This window comes from Carassius carassius, chromosome 30, assembly GCF_963082965.1.
Source record: "Carassius carassius chromosome 30, fCarCar2.1, whole genome shotgun sequence".
NCBI classification, from domain to species: domain Eukaryota; kingdom Metazoa; phylum Chordata; class Actinopteri; order Cypriniformes; family Cyprinidae; genus Carassius; species Carassius carassius.
Window position 1 is genome coordinate 5,163,769 of NC_081784.1, and position 22,130 is coordinate 5,185,898.

The 22,130-nt window shown below is 37.2% G+C and overlaps 1 long non-coding RNA gene across 1 annotated transcript in view; it reads left to right on the forward strand.

The window, feature by feature from the left end:
• The window catches only part of LOC132111093 (uncharacterized), a 47,228-nt gene that overhangs the window by 592 nt on the left and 24,506 nt on the right, over window positions 1–22,130 (forward strand). The gene's annotated exons all lie outside the window — the stretch shown is intronic.

Here is a 22,130-nt window from a genome sequence, read left to right on the forward strand (position 1 = left end):
TTCCCCTACATTGGATGTTTCTGCCAGCAGCAGCATGTTTTTTAATGTGCTCTTAAAGGGGTCAGAATTAAATGGATATTATTCCTTCATGGGCTGGAATGAAGTGTGATCCTGCAAAGCATTTATCTACCGTTGTTCTTTAAAGAAATTGTTCAGTTACACTGACATGATTTGATTTGGCGTCTCCACAGTTTAATCGAGGCAAATGCCACAAACTAAAAAGAGAAAAGCCTTATTTGATAGTGATTACTGATATTAAAAAATGTATGTAAGTGAATTAGGGCTGGAATAGGCTATCTATAAACATTTTGTTAAAAAAAAAAAAACACTGTGAGAAACTCTGTGAACGAAGGATTCAGAATGAATCAACTGACTCTTGAGTTTTTGATTCTGAGTCATGACATACATGTATGTCTTAGGGAAAGGCCAGTTCCACTTAATTCTCGGAATATCTGTGCTGTACGTTCCTGTTTTATGGTTCAGACAAACCTTTACTACTTCTAGTACATAAGACTCTTAATGCTGCCTGCTGTGAAGTGCACTTGAAAATCTAAACTACTCATTTTGGTTATATAAATGGAGTTTGCTGAGCAGTAGATGCAATCTCACAAAAACCAGGCTTTTAAATGTACGACAACTGCATATGCTGAGGTCTGCGGTTCTCTTAATGCGTTATTTTTTAGTCATATAGACAATGAAACCAATGGAAAATGTGTCATCTGATGGACATCTTTGCTGATGTTTGGTTCACTGGAATGATATTTGTAGATCTTTAGTTTAATGTACGTAGGACTGGTAACCAGATCTTTGTTGGTTTAATTAATTGAAAAGGTGATCCATTAGCTATGCCCATGTTGCCTTGAGCATGACAGGTAACCTCCAGGGTGGTTCACTGTAATAGGTTTATGGCACAGTTCAGTGGCAATGTCACATGAAATAGATAGTGTGTCAATAGTGTGTCAATAAAGATTATTAAGGAGGTAATGTGTTAGTGAGTGTTTTGTATCTTTGTAAGATGCATCTTTTAAATAATATGAATGCTTATTCTGCTTTTTTCTTTAGAAAAACTGCTGTGCTAATCAAATGTATTGGCCTGTTTTATTTCCAACAACATCCTTGTCATTTCCAGCAGTGTTTGATTTCGACATTGTATATATTGTAATTACAGCAGAAAAGCTACAGAATTGTTGTGTTTTGTTCATGTTATAAGCAAATTACATTATAGCTCCCAAGGACAAACATAAACAACAAATAAAGGACAAAGATGTCAATCATTCCAACCAGAGCTTTGTGAGTGACTCAGACTTCTGTGGATTGAGATGCCACTCAGGACTAAAACATGAAGGCTTAGTGGATTTTACATATGATGCGATTTTATGGTTATTATAATAGAAGAGTCAGGACAAGGGTAAAAACAAACTGTAAGCATTTCAATTTTCTAGTTCGTACTTGACATTAATGAGGAAGACCAAGGTGAACCTAGCAAAGGAAAGATAAGGAAGCGTAGGAAATGTAATAAATGAGTCGCTCTGCTGTTCTGTTTCTTAGTTACTGAGGTCAAGGTATCAGAATAGGTGCAGAAACACTTATAATCTCATGGATTGGGAGAAGCTATTTAAGCTAATGAGTCTATTAGAAGGTAGATGCTTCTGGGGGCCCCTTCTTCATACCTCGCTAAATACATCTGAGATGATTTGAAAGATGCCAGATCTTCTAATCGCGATATTTGATCTTTAGCTAACTTGAAATATCTGGATTATGTTGTTTTAAGATTACTGCGCGTTCTGGTGTTCCCCGAAAAGGGTAGATTTATCGATACTCAAAACCACAACCAGCAATGCAGTGATTGGCTGGCGGAAGGACAGAAACATAATGACATCATGTAATTAAAAAAGACACCTGGCAAATTTCTGGACTTTTATAAGGAAACAGCCAAGTGAACAAAACTACATAAATGTTATAGAGATATGATACTGTATGTGCATGGCGTTTTTTTTGAAACGGCCAAGTGAACAAAACTACATAAATGTTATAGAGATATATGTGCATGGTGTTTTTTTTTTTTTTAAACATGATTCCTAATTATTTACAGTTGCTTCTCAATAAATCAATAATTCAACTCAAATTGTGAAACTTGTGTATTAAATAAACTCAGTGCTCACAGACTGAAGTAGACTAAGTCTTTGGTACTTTTAATTTTGATGATTTTGGCTCACATTTAACAAAAACCCACCAATTCACTATCTCAGCAAATTAGAATGCCTCATAAAACCAACAACAACAACAAAACATTTAGTGAATTGTTGGCCTTCTGGAAAGTATGTTAATTTTCTGTACATGTACTCAATACTTGGTAGGGGTTCCTGTTGCTTTAATTACTGCCTCAATTTGTCGTGGCATGGAGGTGATAAGTTTGTGGCACTGATGAGGTGGTTATGGAAGCCCGGGTTTTTTGACAGTGGCCTTCAGCTCATCTGCATTGTTTGGTCTCTTGTTTCTCATCTTCCTCTTGACAATAGCCCATAGATTCTCTGTGGGGATCAGGTCTGTTGAGTTTGCTGGCCAGTCAAGCACACCAACACCATGGTAATTTAACCAACTTTTGGTGCTTTTGGCAGTGTGGGCAGGTGCCAAATCCTGCTGGAAAATGAAATCAGCATCTACAAAAAGCTGGTCAGCAGAAGGAAGCATGAAGTGCTCCAAAATTTCTTGGTAAACGGGTGCAGTGACTTTTCAAAAAACACAATGGACCAACACCAGCTGACTGCTACGAGTGGGGCGGGGCCGAGAGCCATGGGCACGGCTTTGGGGGAAGACCCCAAATCTTCACAGACTATGGAAATTTAACACTGGACTTCAAGCAACTTGGGCTATGAGCTTCTCCACCCTTCCTCCAGACTCTAGGACCTTGGTTTCCAAATGAAATACAAAACTTGCTGTCATCTGAAAAAAGGACCAATGGCAACAGTCCATTTCTTCTTCTCCCTATAGCCCAGGTAAGTGCCTCTGATATTGTCTGTGGTACAGGAGTGGCTTAACAAGAGGAATACGACAACTGTAGCCAAATTCCTTGACACTTCTGTGTGTGGTGGCTCTTGATGCCTTGACCCCAGCCTCAGTCCATTCCTTGTGAATTTCACTCAAATTCTTGAATCGATTTTGCTTGACAATCCTCATAAGGCTGTGGTTCTCTTGGTTGGTTGTGCATCTTTTTCTTCCACACTTCCACTCAACTTTCTGTTAACTTGTTTGGATACAGCACTCTGTGAACAGCCAGCTTATTGTATGGATTTTTGTGACTTGCACTGCTTGTGAAGGGTGTCAATGATTGTCAGAGACCATTTTGAAGGCTCAGGAAAACTTTGCAGGTGTTTTGAGTTGATTAGCTGATTGGCATGTCACCATATTCTAATTTGTTGAATTGGTGGGTTTTTGTTAAATGTGATCCAAATCATCACAATTAAAAGAACCAAAGACTCAGACTACTTCATTCTGTGTGCATTGAATTTATTAAATACACAGGTTTCACAATTTGAGTTGAATTACTAAATAAATGAACTTTTCCACAACATTCTAATTTGTTGAGAAGCACCTGAATACGAGTGTGTGAGGGGTTTGTAAAGCAGCTCTTATCAGTGGACAGACCAAGAGCATGAAGACTGAATTAAAGAGTAGCGGATGTTATGTCCTCCGTGTTCTCTATTAATATTAATTTTTTTAAAAATTAAAAAAATTAATGCCATGCCCAAACTATTCATTAAGCCTCTCTTTTTTTAATTTTTCAGTTTCGGTTTACAAGGGCACTGCCAGGTCCAAAATTAACTTGGATAAAACAACTTGGCAGCTGAAATATTTACAGTTTATTCTTGCATGTTTGTGATAATGCACTCAAAAATAAGAAATATGAGAGAATCCGTCCCTGTCTCATGACATGGCATCTGGCACAAAAACATGGACACATTCTGATTTGTTAGAGGACTAAAGTTTGCAGATGTGGTAGCAACATGTTTTCATGTTATATCAGTGATGTATCAGTCATATACTTTTATTTAAACCATGCATTGTTTCAAATCTCAATAAAGTTATCAGCCACTGGTGAATAACTTTTTTTAAATTTTGTTTTTTTTTTGTTTGTTTTTTTGTACTTGCCAAACCAGTATTGACTCACATTTGACACTGTAATAAGTATTTTGTACCATGGGGCCTGGGAAATACATTATTGTTCTGTAAAATTCTGAAAGAACAACCAGAAGCAATACACACTGTTAAACATCTCTGCAAGTCCCCCCCAAAATACAATAAAAAACATATCAAACAATATCACCATGGAGAGAATAGAAAGGTCAAATTCATTCACCATGACTGCAGGAGTGCGGCAGAGGAGATGAAATCTATTTGTCTATTAATTGACATTTGCAGGAAGATGCCAGGACGCTTTAAATGGTAAATGGATTGGAGGGAGGGAGAGAGGATAGACGTGAGATAGGATCGAGAGAAACAACTGGACTCACAGCATCTGATGAGTTGATCTGTCATGAAGATTTGGGCTTGTAGGATTTAATGTATGTGAAAGATCTGGCATCTTTCGTCTTGAATCCACAAGAATAGAGCTACCTTTTTCTTTTGCAGAAGATTCAAGTTCATTCATTCATTCAAGTTTATTTGTATAGCGCTTTTTACAATACAAATCGTTACAAAGCAACTTTACAGAAAATTATGTTTCTACAATATTTAGTAGTAGCTAGTAGTTTGTGCACGTTTGACAGGATTTTAGAAAAATAAAAAAAATAATAATAATACAAGACGTAGTCAGCTAGATGATGAACTATCAATATTATTAATTAATAGTAATTATATGATGCAGTCACACATGTAGCAATAATTGTTAGTTCTGTTTGTTGATTCAAGGTTAGGATCGTCTGGGGTCCTCTGAGGGTCAGCATCATCTCTTCTCAGGTGTTCTGGATCCAGACTGGAGCTTGTGTAAATCCTAGTTACCACGGGATGTAAATCCCGTGGCAAAACATAGAAACAAAATAGAGACATCATTAGCATAGCTGCTGATCCAACAAAGTAAAATTAGTTTAACCCAAGCTAAAGAATAAAAATGCAGATGCAACTACACTCACAATTTAAGAGATACATTATTCGAATGCTTGGCGAAAGAGATGCGTTTTTAATCTAGATTTAAACAGAGAGAGTGTGTCTGAACCCCGAACATTATCAGGGAGGCTATTCCAGAGTTTGGGAGCCAAATGTGAAAAAGCTCTACCTCCTTTAGTGGACTTTGCTATCCTAGGAACTACCAAAAGTCCAGCGTTTTGTGACCTTAGGGTGCGTGATGGGTTGTAGCGTGGTAGAAGGCTAGTTAGGTACGCAGGAGCTAAACCATTTAGGGCCTTATAGGTAAGTAATGATAATTTGTAACTGATACGGAACTTAATAGGTAGCCAGTGCAGAGACTGTAAAATTGGGGTAATATGATCATATTTTCTTGACCTGGTAAGGACTCTAGCTGCTGCATTTTGGACTACCTGTAGCTTGTTTATTGACGAAGCAGGACAACCACCTAGAAGTGCATTACAATAGTCCAGTCTAGAGGTCATGAATGCATGAACTAGCTTTTCTGCATCAGAAACAGATAACATGTTTCGTAGCTTGGCAATGTTTCTAAGATGGAAGAATGCAGTTTTTGTAACATTGGAAATATGATTTTCAAAAGACAAATTGCTATCCAATATAACACCCAGATTTCTGACTGTAGAGGAAGTAACAGTACATCCGTCTAGTTGCAGATTGTAATCTACAAGATTCTGTGTGGTGTTTTTTGGTCCAATAATTAATATCTCTGTCTTATCCGAATTTAATTGGAGAAAATTAATTGTCGTCCAACCTTTTACATTTTTAACACACTCTGTTAGCTTAGATAATTGGGAAGTTTCATCTGGTCTCGTTGAGATATATAGCTGAGTATCATCAGCATAACAGTGGAAGCTTATTCCGTATTTTCTAATAATATTACCAAGGGGCAACATGTATATATAAAATAGAAGGGGACCTAGGACGGATCCTTGTGGCACTCCATATTTTACTGATGATAAATGAGATGACACCCCATTTAAGTAAACAAAATGGTAGCGATCGGACAGGTAGGATCTAAACCATCTTAGGGCCTGCCCTTGAATACCTGTATAGTTTTGTAATCGATCTATGAGTATGTCATGATCTATGGTGTCGAACGCAGCACTAAGATCAAGTAAGACTAGAAATGAGATGCAGCCTTGATCTGACGCCAGAAGCAGGTCATTTGTAATTTTAACAAGTGCAGTTTCTATGCTATGGTGGGGCCTAAAACCTCACTGAAATTCTTCATACAGATCATTTTTATGCAGGAAGGTGCTCAATTGAGCAGACACAACTTTTTCTAAAATTTTAGACATAAATGGAAGATTTGAAATAGGCCTATAATTTGCCAGTACACTAGGATCTAGTTTTAGTTTCTTAATAAGAGGCTTGATAACCGCCAGCTTGAATGGTTTTGGGACGTGACCTAAAGAGAACGACGAGTTAATGATATTGAGAAGCATCCGCTGTGGATGCACCCAGGGTCCGTGGTGTCCCGGCGTCGCGGTGAAGGACTTCTGGGAAGATCGCGTCCTGGGTGCACCGGGCCTGTGCAGAGAAACACACGGAGTAGACGTGGTGGGACTGTTAGCAGATCGCTGTATACTTACCCCGGACTTGTGAGCGTCAGCCCGGGATGATTCCAGCGCGGCTCTCCGCTCTCTCAGCTGGGCCTGCCTCACCTCCAGGTCGCGAATCTGCTTTCCCACGGCCTCGAGCTCGAGCTGCACAGAGTTGAGACATTTATCCGCCATTAAAGCAAGTAACAGTGAGTACAGCAGTGGTAATGTGTGTGAATAGAGTATTAGCAATGTAAGCGCAGTTAGCTGCAACCACGCCGCTGATGCTAACGGGCTAAAAGCTAATAGCGGACCCGGGAGATCAAAATAAAACTAGTGATAGCGAGGCGCTCTGATTGTTTTTGTTGTAGAATACAATAGAGGATATATTCACACGTTATATAAACGGAAACGATGATGTATAAAATTGATTTTTGAGTTAAAAATAGTCAATGAAAAGAATATAGTGACGGAGCTCAAACGCAGTACAACAAACAGGAAGTCTGAAGATTGACAGGAAGATCTCATTGACAGGACTGGAGAAGTGGAGTTTCACTGGACCTGAAATAAAAATCTGCTGAAATATTCATCTTTAGTAGTAAATGAGAGGCTGAGAGGGAGAACAAAAAAAGAAGAAGAAATCTAAAGCACTGAATCGTCTTGCAGCAGTTCAGTTTCACAGTAGCAACCTACAGTATATGACACACATCATTAGACAACTGCCTGCTGGTACAAAAATTCAAATTCTATTTTGTCACACATAGACTATTTTAAATTTTGAATGAACTTTATGTAGAAAAAGTTGAGATTTCAAAATGTCTTATAATTTTACATAGTCACAGTGGTGATGGTCCAACTCAGTTTGCTCTATAATTTGCAGTTCTTCAAAACCATGAGACCGAACTATTCCATCTTGCTTATCACTCCACTATGACCATCACAGTTAGTCTTGACTAGATTTGTGGATTAAAAATGTGAAATTATGAAATTAAAAATGTGATTTTTATCTCTTTTTTTTGCCATGGAATAGCAGCAAAAATAGGTGATTGCAGGTTGTGCCTCACAATTTTGACTTTTCTTCTCTGAATTAGGAGTTTATATAGCTGTCTTTACATTGAATTCTGAATTGTGAGAGAAAGATTGTTGTGAAAACAAGCTTTCATACTACGCACCTTCTGTTTAGTGTTATGTAGAAAAGTGTGTGTGTTGCAAGCATTATAGCTAATGAGATCTCCGGATGTGCAATGACATTCAGGACACATCCATGAGCTCATGCTACCCAATTAACACACATGATGACCTTTTCTGTAAGGGCCGGAGATTATTAGCAGTCATTTTTTGTATGTTTGTGCAAGTGACAGACAGGGTCTGGTTTTCAGAAAAATCAATGACCTAGATGTCACCGATATGATATATTCTACCAATTGTCTGTTAATGAGTATTAGAGTATTGAAGGCTATCTTTGTAGGGTTTGGCAAAGCATCAGCATCCTCCCGTATTATCTTTTCTTTTTCTTTTGTAATGATTTTTTGTAATGATTTTGTAAATTATAAGTTATATGATGGCTGGTATAATATCATGGCTTATTTTTCCCTGTTCAGATGGTATGCTTGCACCATGCTACAAAATGAACTGGTATTTGCTTCAGGAAATACACATCTATAGTGTTTGTAAAGCAGCAAAATGGCTGTTATGAAAGTTTTTTGTTTTTAAATTGGTGTTAAATTTTTAGTTAAGTTTAGGTTTTATGGTTTGATACTGTATAAATGAAAAATAATCTGAAGTGTTGAGTTCTAACCTATTTAATTGTTAAAATCACATTGATGTTCAACATTGTTACATGTTTATGAAAATTATCAAAAGCGGTGAAAAAAAAACATTCACCAATTATTGTAGCTCAATCTGGGAACTTTGTGCATTAATATAAAATTAAACTGATGCATGCTCACAAATGTATATTTTTTTTTATAAACATACGGTCATATGAGTAATTGGCTATAACAACAGAAAAAAAAAAATTTGTTTTGGATGAATTATATTTTTGGATGTTGCTATAGCAGCAGGTCAGACTCCAGTTATAGCTCCTGTTTCAATCGCCCTTGTCTTAAAGTCTGTTCATGAGTGTGTTTGTGGGTAGATTACAGTGCAAATTTCAGCTGACTTTCCTCACAGATCCATGATTCTAGGACTTAAGATTCTATTCAGGTGAGAGCGACAGTATGAATTGTAACTGTTGAACACGCTCTAGAGATGCAATTTATGTCATGATGACCTAACCCACTGAAGGAGACCTATAACCCTTTCTTCTGATCGTGTCAACACATGATGGGCTCACATTTCGTAAGTGGCTCAGAATGCAGGTGTCATGATGGCACAGAAATCAAACAAGGTTGTAAGTTACACAGACATTTACACGGACAGGACGGATCCTCTGCTAAAGATGACAAGGGCATGAGGCTTTCACTTGTCTTTTACTGCAGCCAATAAACTTAAGCATAAATTTGTGTCATACTTACTGCAGAGTAACGTGAGAGCTGCTGGAACGAATACAATCTGCCAATCTGCATCTCGCAAATCTCCGCTCTCTACCCAACAAAACGGACGAACTCCTTCTGCTCTCTCGGACAAATAAGGATTTCTCTCACTCTGCTGCTCTGTGTTTCACGGAAACCTGGCTGAATGACGCCATACCGGACAGCGCACTCCATCTGCCGGGCTTTCAGCTGTTTAGAGTGGACCGCGAAGCAGAATCAACGGGGAAATCGCGCGGCGGCGGGACATGCTTTTACATCAATGAACGGTGGTGTACAGATGTAACTGTGTTAAAGAAGATGTGCTGTCCTGATCTAGAAACGCAGTTTATCAACTGCAAGCCGTTCTATTCGCCGCGGGAGTTTCACTCGCTCATTCTGGTTAGTGTTTACATTCCACCTCAAGCGCATGTGAGCTCAGATTTACAGAAACTCGCTGATCAGATCACAGACACAGAACAACAACACCCGGACTCTGTTTTAATCATTCTTGGGGACTTTAATAAAGCCAATCTCTCCCGTGAACTGCCAAAATACAGACAGCATGTTACCTGTCCCACCAGAGACAGTAATATACTGGATCACTGTTACACCACAATAAAGGATGCATATCACTCTGTTCCACGAGCAGCTTTGGGACGTTCTGATCACTGTCTGGTTCATCTTATACCGACCTACAAGCAGAAACTTAAATCTGCTAAACCTGTAGTAAAGACTGTGAAGAGATGGACCAGCGAAACAGAGCAGGATTTACAATCTTGTTTTGACATCACAGACTGGAGCGTTTTTGAAGCTGCTACCACCGATCTGGACGAACTCACAGAGACTGTAACATCCTATATTAGTTTCTGTGAGGATATATGCATTCCTACCAGGACTTATTTAACATTCAACAATGATAAGCCATGGTTTACAGTAAAACTCAGACACCTTCGTCAGGCCAAAGAGGATGCCTACAGAAATGGGGACAGGGTCTTGTACAATCAGGCCAGGAACACACTGAACAAAGAGATTAGAGCGGCTAAAAAGACCTACGCTAAAAAGTTGGAAGACCAGTTTACTTCCAACGACTCTACTTCAGTTTGGAGAGGACTGAGAGCCATCACAAACTACAAGACACCATCCCCTTGCACTGAGGCTAATCAACGACTTGCTAACGACCTGAATGAGTTTTATTGTAGATTTGAAACCCCCAACACCCACTCTGACCATCTCCTTACACAACCATTAACACCTCCTGCAATCCCCCTCTCCATACCTCCTGCTCTTCAAATCTGTGAAGATGATGTGCGCCAGGTCTTCAAGAAAAACAAAAGAAGAAAAGCACCAGGCCCAGATGGCGTTACACCAGCCTGTCTGAAAATCTGTGCTGACCAGCTGGCCCCCATCTTTTCACAGATCTTCAACAGATCTGTTGCCTTCCTGCCTTCCTGCTTCAAACGCTCCACCATAATCCCCATTCCAAAGAAACCCAAGATAACAGGACTTAACGACTACAGACCTGTGGCTCTAACGTCTGTCGTCATGAAGTCGTTTGAAAAACTGGTTCTGGCTTATCTGAAGGACATCACTGGACCCTTACTGGACCCCCTGCAGTTTGCTTATCGAGCAAACAGGTTCCGTGAATGATGCAATCAACATGGCATTGCACTTCATCCTGCAACATCTGGACAAAACAGGGACTTATGTGAGGATCCTGTTTGTGGACTTTAGTTCGGCTTTCAACACCATCATCCCAACAACCCTCCAGACCAAACTGACCCAGCTCTCTGTTCCTAGCTCTATCTGTCAGTGGATCACCAGCTTTCTGACAGATAGGCAACAGTTAGTGAGACTGGGGAAATTCATGTCAAACAGCTGCTCCACCAACACTGGTGCCCCTCAGGGATGTGTTCTCTCCCTCTGCTCTTCTCCCTGTACACCAACGACTGCACCTCTAAAGACCCCTCTGTCAAGCTCCTGAAGTTTGCAGACGACACTACAGTCATCGGCCTCATCCAGGACGGTGACGAGTCTGCTTACAGACAGGAGGTTGAGCAGCTGGCTGTCTGGTGCAGTCTTAACAACCTGGAGCTGAACACGCTCAAAACAGTGGAGATGACTGTGGACTGCACTTTCATCCCCTGCACTTTCCCCACTCACCATCATGAACAGCACTGTGGCTGCATTGGAGTCATTCAGATTCCTGGGAACCACCATCTCTCAGGACCTGAAGTGGGACAATCACATTGGCTCCATTGTGAAAAAAGCCCAACAAAGGTTGTACTTCCTTCGCCAGCTGAGGAAGTTTAACCTGCCACAGGAGCTGCTGAAACAGTTCTACTCAGCCGTCATTGAGTCAGTCCTGTGTACTTCAATTACTGTCTGTTTGGTTCAGCTACAAAATCAGATATCAGAAGACTACAGAGAACTGTTCGGACTGCTGAAAGGATTATTGGTGCTCCCCTGCCCACCCTCCAAGAACTGTACACATCCAGAGTGAGGAAAAGGACTCAGAAAATCACTCTGGATCCCTCACATCCAAGTCACCCCATCTTTGAACTTTTGCCATCTGGCCGGCGCCTCAGAGCCGCAAATACAAGAACAGCAAGGCACAAGAATAGTTTCTTCCCCCAGGCAATCTACCTCATGAACAGTTAAATGTTTCCCACTTAAACTTATGCAAAAATGTGCAATATCCTTATATTTATTTGTTACCCCTCCATCCTAGAACATTCCTGCATCTCACTCAATCCTATTCCATTATCATTTATAGCACAATTGTTTATACACTTATTTATTTGCCAATTTGTAATTCTCCTGTATTTTTATTTTTTTTTTTGTCTGTGTGTTGTTGTCTCTGTTTACTGGAAGCTTATGTCACTAAAACAAATTCCTTGTATGCGCAAGCATACTTGGCAATAAAGCTCTTTCTGATTCTGATATTATGACACTTTTAAAGGCTGTTAAGAGATCTGAAGGAAGCAGCTGATGAGCGTGTTTATTAAATTGGTTATATGTTAGTTTGAGTATGAAATGCAAATATTTTGGTAGAAGACATGCATTTTTTTATGAATTACTTTGTTGTGGATATTAAAAGTTAAAGACCCCCTTGGAGAAAATCAAGTTTTCAATATTGTTTCTATGTCTGTCTAGTAGGTGAGATTAGAGTAAGTGTATCCCAAACGTTTAAGTGTGGATCCGTGCACACTCTAATTGTTAACTTTGTACACAATCCATTGCGCTTTGGCGAAATTCGGTTCAAACCTACAAACATGAATAAAAAAAAAAAAAAAACATGGCAGATGTGCATGAACGACGGTTAAATAGAGAGTTTTAGTTTTAGGGGTTTGAGTTACTAATGATTAACCTTTACCATGGTAAAATATGCCTATATTTATTTAATGTGATCTGCATTATATTTCATCTGCAACAACAATGGGAAATGTTATAAACATCTGTTTGGCCATTAACTTTTAAATGCATCATTATGAAAAAAAAAAAAAAAAAAAATATGAGCAGAGTTCTCTGCATAAAGACCCACGGCTGGCAGATCAACAAACTACTTCTTTTCTCTCCAGTATGGTAGGAAGTCAAATTAAATGTGGAGGATGTTAACTGTAACAAGATGATTGACCGGCCAGTTTACAGTGACAGGGTGCGTGTTACTATGCAATAGAGCATCCATTAAAGATGCAGTTGTATGACATGATATATCCCAAAGCTTTCCCACTCTTCTACACACTTGAGCTTCTGATATTTTCAAATGACACTGCCATCATCGGCCTCATACACAATGGAGACAAGTCTGCTTACAGACAGGAGGTTAAAGTGCTGCAGTCGTAACAACCTGGAGCTGAACACGCTATAAACAGTGGAGATGATAGTGGACTTCCCCCACTCACCATCATGAACAGCACTGTGGCTGCAGCAGAGCTGAGCTGCTGATATTGTTCTGTGTTCATCCATAACTGTCTGGTTTGGTTCAACTACTAAATCAGCTATCAAGAGCCTCCAACGGACAGTCAGGACTGCTGAGAAGATTGTTGGTTCTCTCCTGCCCTACCTCTAAGATCTTTACATTTCCTGACTGAGGAAAAGGGCCAAGAAAATCACTTTGAGACCCACACACCCATCCTAATCTCACTTTCAACTGTTGCCCTCTGGCGCTACAAAGCACTAACCACCAGAACAGCCAGTTACAAGAACAGTTTTTTTTCTTTTTCATACAGCCTGTACAATTAAAATCTTCATAACTATACATTGTCCATTTTAACTAGCATCTGAAAATTGTACAGTTGTAAACTACTTAAACTGAAGACGCTTGTAAACAACATATTTGTACATCCATTAAAACAATTACAACATTTGTATTTATTATTTCTACTTCTGTGTTATATTGCATTATTTAATATTCTGTTTTTATATCTGTGTTAATAATACTTTCCTATGTATATCTGCACTATCACTTTGTCTGTACTATATCTGTTTCTTGAGTGTGTACATTGCTTAAAACTTGGCAATAAAGCTCTTTCTGACTTTCTTTACAACGGCAGATTTCAGTCTACGAGTGCGCACTGAACAAAACTTCGGCATTTCAGTGTGATGACAATGAGTAATCTGAATGACTCTGATTGGCCACTGCATTGGTTAAAAGGATCAACACTGTTAAAATGCATCAAAAGAATATGATGCAACATGACCAGATCTAAACTGAATGCTGCATTCAACACTTTTAATTTAATTTTCACTTTATTTGCGATAAATTATTTGATATAATTTGTCTTTTTTTTTATCAACAGAAATATATTATTTTTATTACAGCAACAATTATCTGGAGAAATTTTAAATGCCTTTTTCAATGGCACTGGTGACTTAACCTAGCAACCATCGGGTTACTAGCTGTGAGCTTTTTGCCCCATGCTGTTCTTTCGGATTTTAAAACCTTTTCAGCTCTCAGATCAGCCTTTTCACAATCTACAGTCCTAGAGTAAGACTCTGAACAGCAGGAGCTCTGAGTGTACGTGACTCTGAGGCGACTTTTAGTCCACACGTGTTAGCTTTGAGGACATTTATATGCAAGTGTACTCATAAAAGATGACAAAATGAACTGAAATATAACATTTCAATATTGCAGTTTATCTCTTCTGGGAAAACGGAACAAATATATTGATAACTCATCTTGAACTCATTGCTGTATTCATGTTTTTGTATGAGGTAAAAGTTGTAAGCAGATATGAGCAAAATCAATGATGTAAGCAAAGCAATAACATAATAAACAATATTATGTTATTGCTTTGCTTACATCATTGATTTTGCTAATATCAGAAAGGGTTTTACTAGCATTCACTCAGTTTTAGTCAAATTTGAATAACTGTAACCATAGAGTGACCATACATGAACATTTATACATTTATAAACACACATTTATAAAAAAATTTAAATTACTTAAATAAAAAAAAACATAAAAAATTACTTAAATGTCCTAATTGAACTATGTCTATGTCTAAATAATCTAAGTCCTGTCTGTGAAAGCAGGCCCATATCTTTGGGACTGAACCATTGAGGGCCTTTAAAATGAAGATACCAAAAGAAAAGGTTTTCTTTTAAGAAACATGTTCAGAAACATCTAAAAGGATATTAAGATATCTTTAATATTTCTTACAGGCATGCAAAATTGAGGCAAAAAACACAAGAAGTGCTTTCGCAATTTTTTGAACTGTCACCGTTGGCATATGAAGAAACAATGTTTGCTGAAGTCAACAGATTTTACTAATTGACCTACCAAAAATATATAAACAAATATTAACAACATTTGAGAAAATTTGGTTCATTTGACACCGAATGACCTTATTCTTATTCTTATAAAAAAAACTATTCACAGTATTAGCTTAATTGAGCTATTCCAGTGTTTTTGCATTGATAAAGGCACATGATAATAGTAATAATAATAGAAGTAGAAAATTTATATGAAATAATATTAAATATATATATTTTTTAAAATAAATTAATTAATGTTCTGGTATTTGATAAACCATGCCATTTATTTATATATTTGTTTGTTTGTTTGTTTTTTATTTAAAATTATTTTATTTATTTTAAAGTTTATTTTAAAGTTATATGTGCATTTCTTAATTTATTCAGAATATGCTTATTACCGTGTTTACAGTAATATTACTTTAGCTGCGATGCATGCATGTCTCTTTTTCAGAATAAAGGAAAATTATGTGCTTGTAAACATGGTCAGTGATTACTAGTTTGCAATGAATATTCATTGTTTACTCTGAACGAAATCATCAACTACTGGTCTAGTGTCTAAATCAGCATGCAGTACATTCATGCAGTTTGTAAAGAGCTGTTCGTAAAAGAGTTCGTAAATATTCTGATTGTTAGATCGCTTTGAGAGTGTGGAACATAGAATTGGCTCTCAGTATGTGGATACTGATGGGGGAGAGGGTTTAATCATATGTAAGGGTATTGAGTGCCTGGGAGGGTTTAATGAAGCAAAACTGATGGAATAAAACCAATAGAGCAGTGTTTACACTGTGTGCACGCTCTTAGTTGATGAGTCAGAGTCTCTTACTGATTTGACATGCTGGGTTTAAGTGCTGACTTGCGTGTGGGTGTTCAGTTTGCGCTCCAGATTAAGTCGAATCATGTTTGGTCAATAAACTTTGACTTAAAATTCAATTCAGCTTATAGCACCAACATATACATTCAGATCATGAGATCAGAGGGTCTTAGGTTTGATTACATGCTGCGTGTCGATGTTTGCGTTATGTTACTGTTTTATGGGCCATTTATTAAAATTCTGCTTTATTGGGGGGAAGTCATGGCCTAATGGTTAGAGAGTCGGACTCCCAATCGAAAGGTTGTGAGTTCGAGTCCCGGGCCGGCAGGAATTGTGGGTGGGGGGAGTGCATGTACAGTTCTCTCTCCACCTTCAATACCACGACTTAGGTGCCCTTGAGCAAGGCATCGAACCCCCAACTGCTCCCCGGGCGCCGCAGCATAAATGACTGCCCACTGCTGGGTGTGTGCTCACAGTGTGTGTGTGTGTGTTCACTGCTCTGTGTGTGTGCACTTCGGATGGGTTAAATGCAGAGCACAAATTCTGAGTATGGGTCACCATACTTGGCTGAATGTCACGTCATTTATGTCTGATCCATAACTGAGCCCGAGGTGTTCAGTGGCTATTGACCTTTAATGCAATAACACCACGGCAGAAACATTTAAGATAAATGTTTTAATCACAAACCTTGTTAAAACTGCAGTAAGCAAGGACATCTGTAATAGCTAGAGAGAGCTATCTATTAACATTTCCATTCATGTCAATGACATTTCAGAGCAATTCTACTAGCTCAAAGAACTTATTTTAGATATTCTCTGCCTGATGGGATACATCAGCTACATTATTATTTGATTTATGCATTTAGACCATGAAAATTCCAGTCCCTGTTTTGCAAAGTTTTTGATAACCAGTGCCATTACATATAGGTTTAGGGGTCTTAAGCAGAATTTTCCGAATCATTACTAGTCTTCAGTGTCAAGTGATCCTTCAGAAATCATTCTAACATGCTGATTCAGTGCTCGAAATTTTCTCACAATTCAGCTTTTTTTTTTTTTTTTTTTTTATATCTCAAAATTACATTTTTTCTTTCTTGCACAATTCTGAAAAAAAAAAAAAAAAATATATATATATATATATATAAAATTGCAATTATGAGAAAGTTAGAATAGTGACAGAAAAAAATAATCAAAAAATTTATTAACTACATGAATTTACTATATTGTTAGTGTTAGGATTAGGGTTTGGATTAGGGTTACTTCTATGTAATTATCCATAATTAATTGTTATTATAATAGTAAGTACATGTAATGTGGACACCATAATATAAAGTGTTACAGAAGTTTTTTATATACATTATAAATGTTTTTATTGTAATTTTGTTTTTATTAATTTGCTGAAAAGTTCTAATTTCTTTCAGAAAAAAAAAAAAAAGAAAAGTTTTGATGGAATCTGATGTTGAGGTTTAAACACTTTGAAATATCCATGTATAGTCCTGAAGGCAAATCATTTAATTCTCTGCTTGAACTCTTTCATTTGATCCTTGGTGGATCAGACAGTATATCTATTGCTAGTGATGTGTGTTCACAGCAGCCCTGTGTGGGATGTCCTGCAGCACATTTGGCACTAGATTTCATCATGTGTGAACAGATAGTGAAAGGGAGGTTAGTGTTAATATTTATATAAATTATATATTTTAGCCAGTATCATTTTATATTTTTTTCTTTTCCAAGCATGCATTTTGAGAGTATGGATGTGTGTAAATCAATGATATAGGTTAATTCATTTAGAGTGGGTGTTAAATCAATATGAATGCATATTTCATGCATTGTTGTGTAACATGTTGGCATAGATGGAGTGAGATAAAGCTGCTCAAGCTCTCTGCTATTAGTCTTTTTCCCCATACATTGACTGTGGATTATTTTTGTAATCTGCATAAATCAGAAATGCACTTAGCACAGTATCAATTTATAAAAGCATCATCTTGATGCCAAACAAATATTGAAAAAATTGTGTGGGGTTTTGACTGTTATATAGCCATCTAAATAACATTTATTTATTATATTATATTTTATTTTTTGTTTATTTATTTATATTTTACCTCAATTGGAGTAAATTTGTTGTTACAGGAATTAATTAACTGCATAAACTGACTGAAGACTATATAAGAAATCTTCAGTAATATTTTTTATGAATATCATGAGGATATTTTATTTGATCATTATTGCCAGTTTGCATCATCTGGATAAAAACAAGATTTTTTAAACAAAATTTGACTGCAGAAACTGAAAATGGACTATGTAACCTTTGTAGTGTTTAAAGGGAAAGGGATGAAGTCAGGCGCTTAGAAATGCCAGCTGTATCTTGCAACTCATTAATTCCTATTAAAATTTTTTTAATGAATATTCATGAGAGACAGGTGGGATCTATTAGAACTAAATGAAGTTGTCTTTCAGAATGTCAAGTACTTTTTATGTTAATAACCTAAAAAGAGGGCAAAGTCCTGTAAAGGTGATACCATCAAATAAACAACATATGTTGAACATTAGTTTTCTTTTTCTTGACCTAATTAACAGATATTGAGATAAATGGATAAGAATGAATGAATTACAGTGTAATGTGACACTGTGACTGAGGCAAGATATCATAATTTTAGTGCGTAGCTATTGTTTGGTTTTAAAGTCTGTAATAAAACTGGAATTTGTTTCTCTGATGCATACTCAAACTGATGTCCAAAATCAATGTATTTGCTGGTTTAGGGGAGATGTAACCTGTGACTTTCTGCAGTTAAATGCTGTGAACTATATAATGTATTCAATGGTTACTACAGACCACAACAGTTATGTTAAAAAACCCAGTGAGTTGCCTACAAAGGCAGGTTTTTAAATGATGACATGCAAACTTCTGAAGTAAAGACCTTTTCTTGTTATGCCACATTCTACAGCTACTTGTATCCTTTATAGAAAATGTGTTTTATTAACACCAGCATCTTCACTGTTTGATTCTGTGCTCTGTTAAATGGTAGAAAATCGCTAAAGTTGATCAGTAATTTAACAATAATTAAATTGTCTTGTTGTACTTATTGCAGTTATACAATAATAGCTTACCATCTCACTAAATGGTCAGAAATAATTTCTAAAGCCACAGGTCATAGTTATGATTCCATAAATTACATTTCTTGTTTACTGGTGCCCAAATGTCTGAAACCATTATTAAAATGCTTTATTTGGGATTAGTTGGCTATATGTGTTAAACTTCTTTATTTTTATGTATGTATGTTTTTTTTTTATGTGTAAAACTATTTTAATATGTATCTTAAAAATATATTAAATCGATATTCTAAATTAATATATAAACGCAATGCTCCACCACTTGAGCTACAGGAACACTGTTTTGTGTGTGTGTGTTTGTGTTTGTGTGTGTGTAAAGTTCAATTTTAAGCATAGAATTCAAAGGTACAGCACACACATCCAAAACAATAAAACTGGGTGCTGGGCAGACAAGTAGTTAAACAATGAGTCCGCACACCAGAAAATGCTCCTTAGCGATTTTAATGATTGCTCACCACGTGTAACGTTTCGGGCCCAAGCCCTTCATCAGACATGAAAACAAGTGGGGAGACACACCTCCATATATACAGCCATGCATGATCACATACATCCATGATTAATCACATGACCAATCAAGTTAAATTGCAATTACATCAGGAAAACAGATAAAAAATATATATATACCGACATTTGTAATACAAAAATATATTAAGTGGCTAAGAGAAGGCCTGCAGTGCTTAAAGCATAGCCTAGAAAGTTTTTTAAAAATGTCTCTACCACTGTAGGCAGTCGTGATAGATGAGCAAGAATGTAGATACATAAGGGGTACCACAAAAGTGTGTTACATATATCATATATCAAGTCAGCAAAACGATAACACAACATTTACAATATTAACACAATTACAGGAGTTATTTACAGAAATGGCCTCAGGTCAAAGTCTTCATTCAACCCTTTTGGAGCTAAAGTGTCCAGGGTATAGATCCAGAGTGCTTCTCTTTTGAGTACCAGACAATTAACATCTCCTCCGCGGGAGGGCTGTTTCACAAGTTCAATGCCGCAATATCTGAGAGAGGAAACATTATGAGAGGCTTGTGAAAAATGCACCGCTACTGGGCTTTTGATGTCATGGTTACGAATATTTGATCTGTGTTCTGAGATTCTTGTTTTCAGTGGCCTGGTCGTTTTACCAACATAGGCCAAGCCGCATGGGCATTTAAGTAAATAGATAACATTCTTTGTTATCTGCCTCTCATAGGGCAGTTACCACATCTGTAATTCCCAAAGGCAATAGACTGCAAAAAATGTGGTGGGTCACATTATTGACTCTGATCCAGCACTTAAATGCTTCACCACATCACAATGCATTGTGTACAAGAGAGCACCTAATCTCAAAAATATGTTGGTGAGAGCGCATCTTCCACCATTGACTCCACCACATTTTTTGCAGTCTATTCCCTTTGGGAATTACAGATGTGGTAACTGCCCTCAATATTGGGACCCCACTGCTTGTTAAGATTTTATTCTCGAAAATTACCTTTTTTATTATTCTAAATGGATGCATACTGATTTCTTTTGCTGTAAAACTTAAAAAAAATTATATCATAAAATATACAAAATATATATCTTCCCAAATACATATCTAATCTATATTAAATATGTAATCTCCTTAATTTACATTTTCCCTACTACATAAATAAATGACAAATACATTTTTAAAACTTTTTAAAATTAAATGTATTAGTCTGTGAGTTTTATTTATTTAAAATTAAACATTTAGAGTAATCTCAGACTTTTGTACCCCACTATATATATTAAGATTTTAATTTTTATTTACTTAGAAGAGGTCATTTCACATGGGAATTTATTAATTGCATTATGGTTTTGCTCATGGGAGGAAGTTGCGTGTTTTTGTGATGTGAAATTCCCAGTGAGCTGGACTGAGCTGTGGGTGTATATTTGGGTCTGTTCCGTTTGGATGGTGCTGTTTATCATTCTCTTCCATAAAAAACAGACAGAGGAGAATAAGAGAAGAGAAAGTTTGGGCCAGTCTTTGTTCATCTCCTTGGCAAAGGAGCCTCTTTACTCATTACTTGCTATGTTGGGGAGGTTTTAGCATTGATGATTTTTATCCCCAGAACCAGATGGTGCTATGAAGCATTGCTGTCACATCTCATCCAAAACTATGAGAGGCAGGCAGGACAATCTCATCATCCCCCACCATCACAAACACTCTTGTTTTTTTATTGAACAGAAAATTGAGGACAGCTAAAGTCTATCAAGCATTATTTGATGAATAATGATCAGTGATTTACTAGACAAATGACATTGCAAAAAGAGGATCATTAAATATTTTCAAAGAAGCTGATACACCTTGTTCCTTATATATGGAATAAATGGCAGCATCCTGGCTGGAGAAATATAACTACTGACACACGCTGAGCTGGGATGCCACTTGTGTAATACAATAGGTTTTAGTGAGACCTTGAAAGGTCAATATCATGCACTTCTTCAAGGACTAGCGCAGTATTGCTCTAATCAAACTAATTGGTTTGTCCCTTAGAGGACAGGCAGCTGTGGTACTTGCATCTCCCTATTATTGTTAATGTCTTGGAAACAATATAAGCATTTGCTATTTACTCAAAGGAATAGGTCACTTAATAATATACAATTCTGGAGAGTTTTTGAGAGAAGTAGCTATTTCTGATTTGTGAGCGAGTGTAATACATATATATATTAAATTTGGTAAATATTTACTTATGTTATAATAGAGACATTTTCTTTTTTCCTTGGACCTCCTTTGCACCCCCTTGTGTTATCCAATATGAAAATACCTAATATAACATCAGTCAGTTTAATACAGATGAGGCTGGTCATTGAGACGACATTAATGCAAACCTGGTCATTGAAATATGGGTAATGTTGCATGAGCCTCCTCTGGGGGGAACTTTCTTTTGATGTGAGCCAATCCGTGGTGGGTATGCTAATAAGCGTGCTCTGGGTGTTTGGGTAATTGCGGCTTTGTTGGAGTTATTTGTCTCCTTGCTGGAAGAGGACGGCACATTACGCAAATCTCTCACCCCTCCTAGTGAGGTCAGAACATGATCCATGATTTCAGTCTGGGCCATGCTACGGATGACACCATTAGGATCTGAAGTGTTCATTAATAACTTCTTAAAAATAACCATTTAAAACTATCCCAATGAGCTGTTTGCAGAGTTTAACCGTGCAAGTGGTTTGGAATATAGTCTCTTGTGTTCAGTCGTCCCGTCAGAAAAAATAGGTGCAATTCTGCGGCGCAATTAAGCTATTTCTAGCA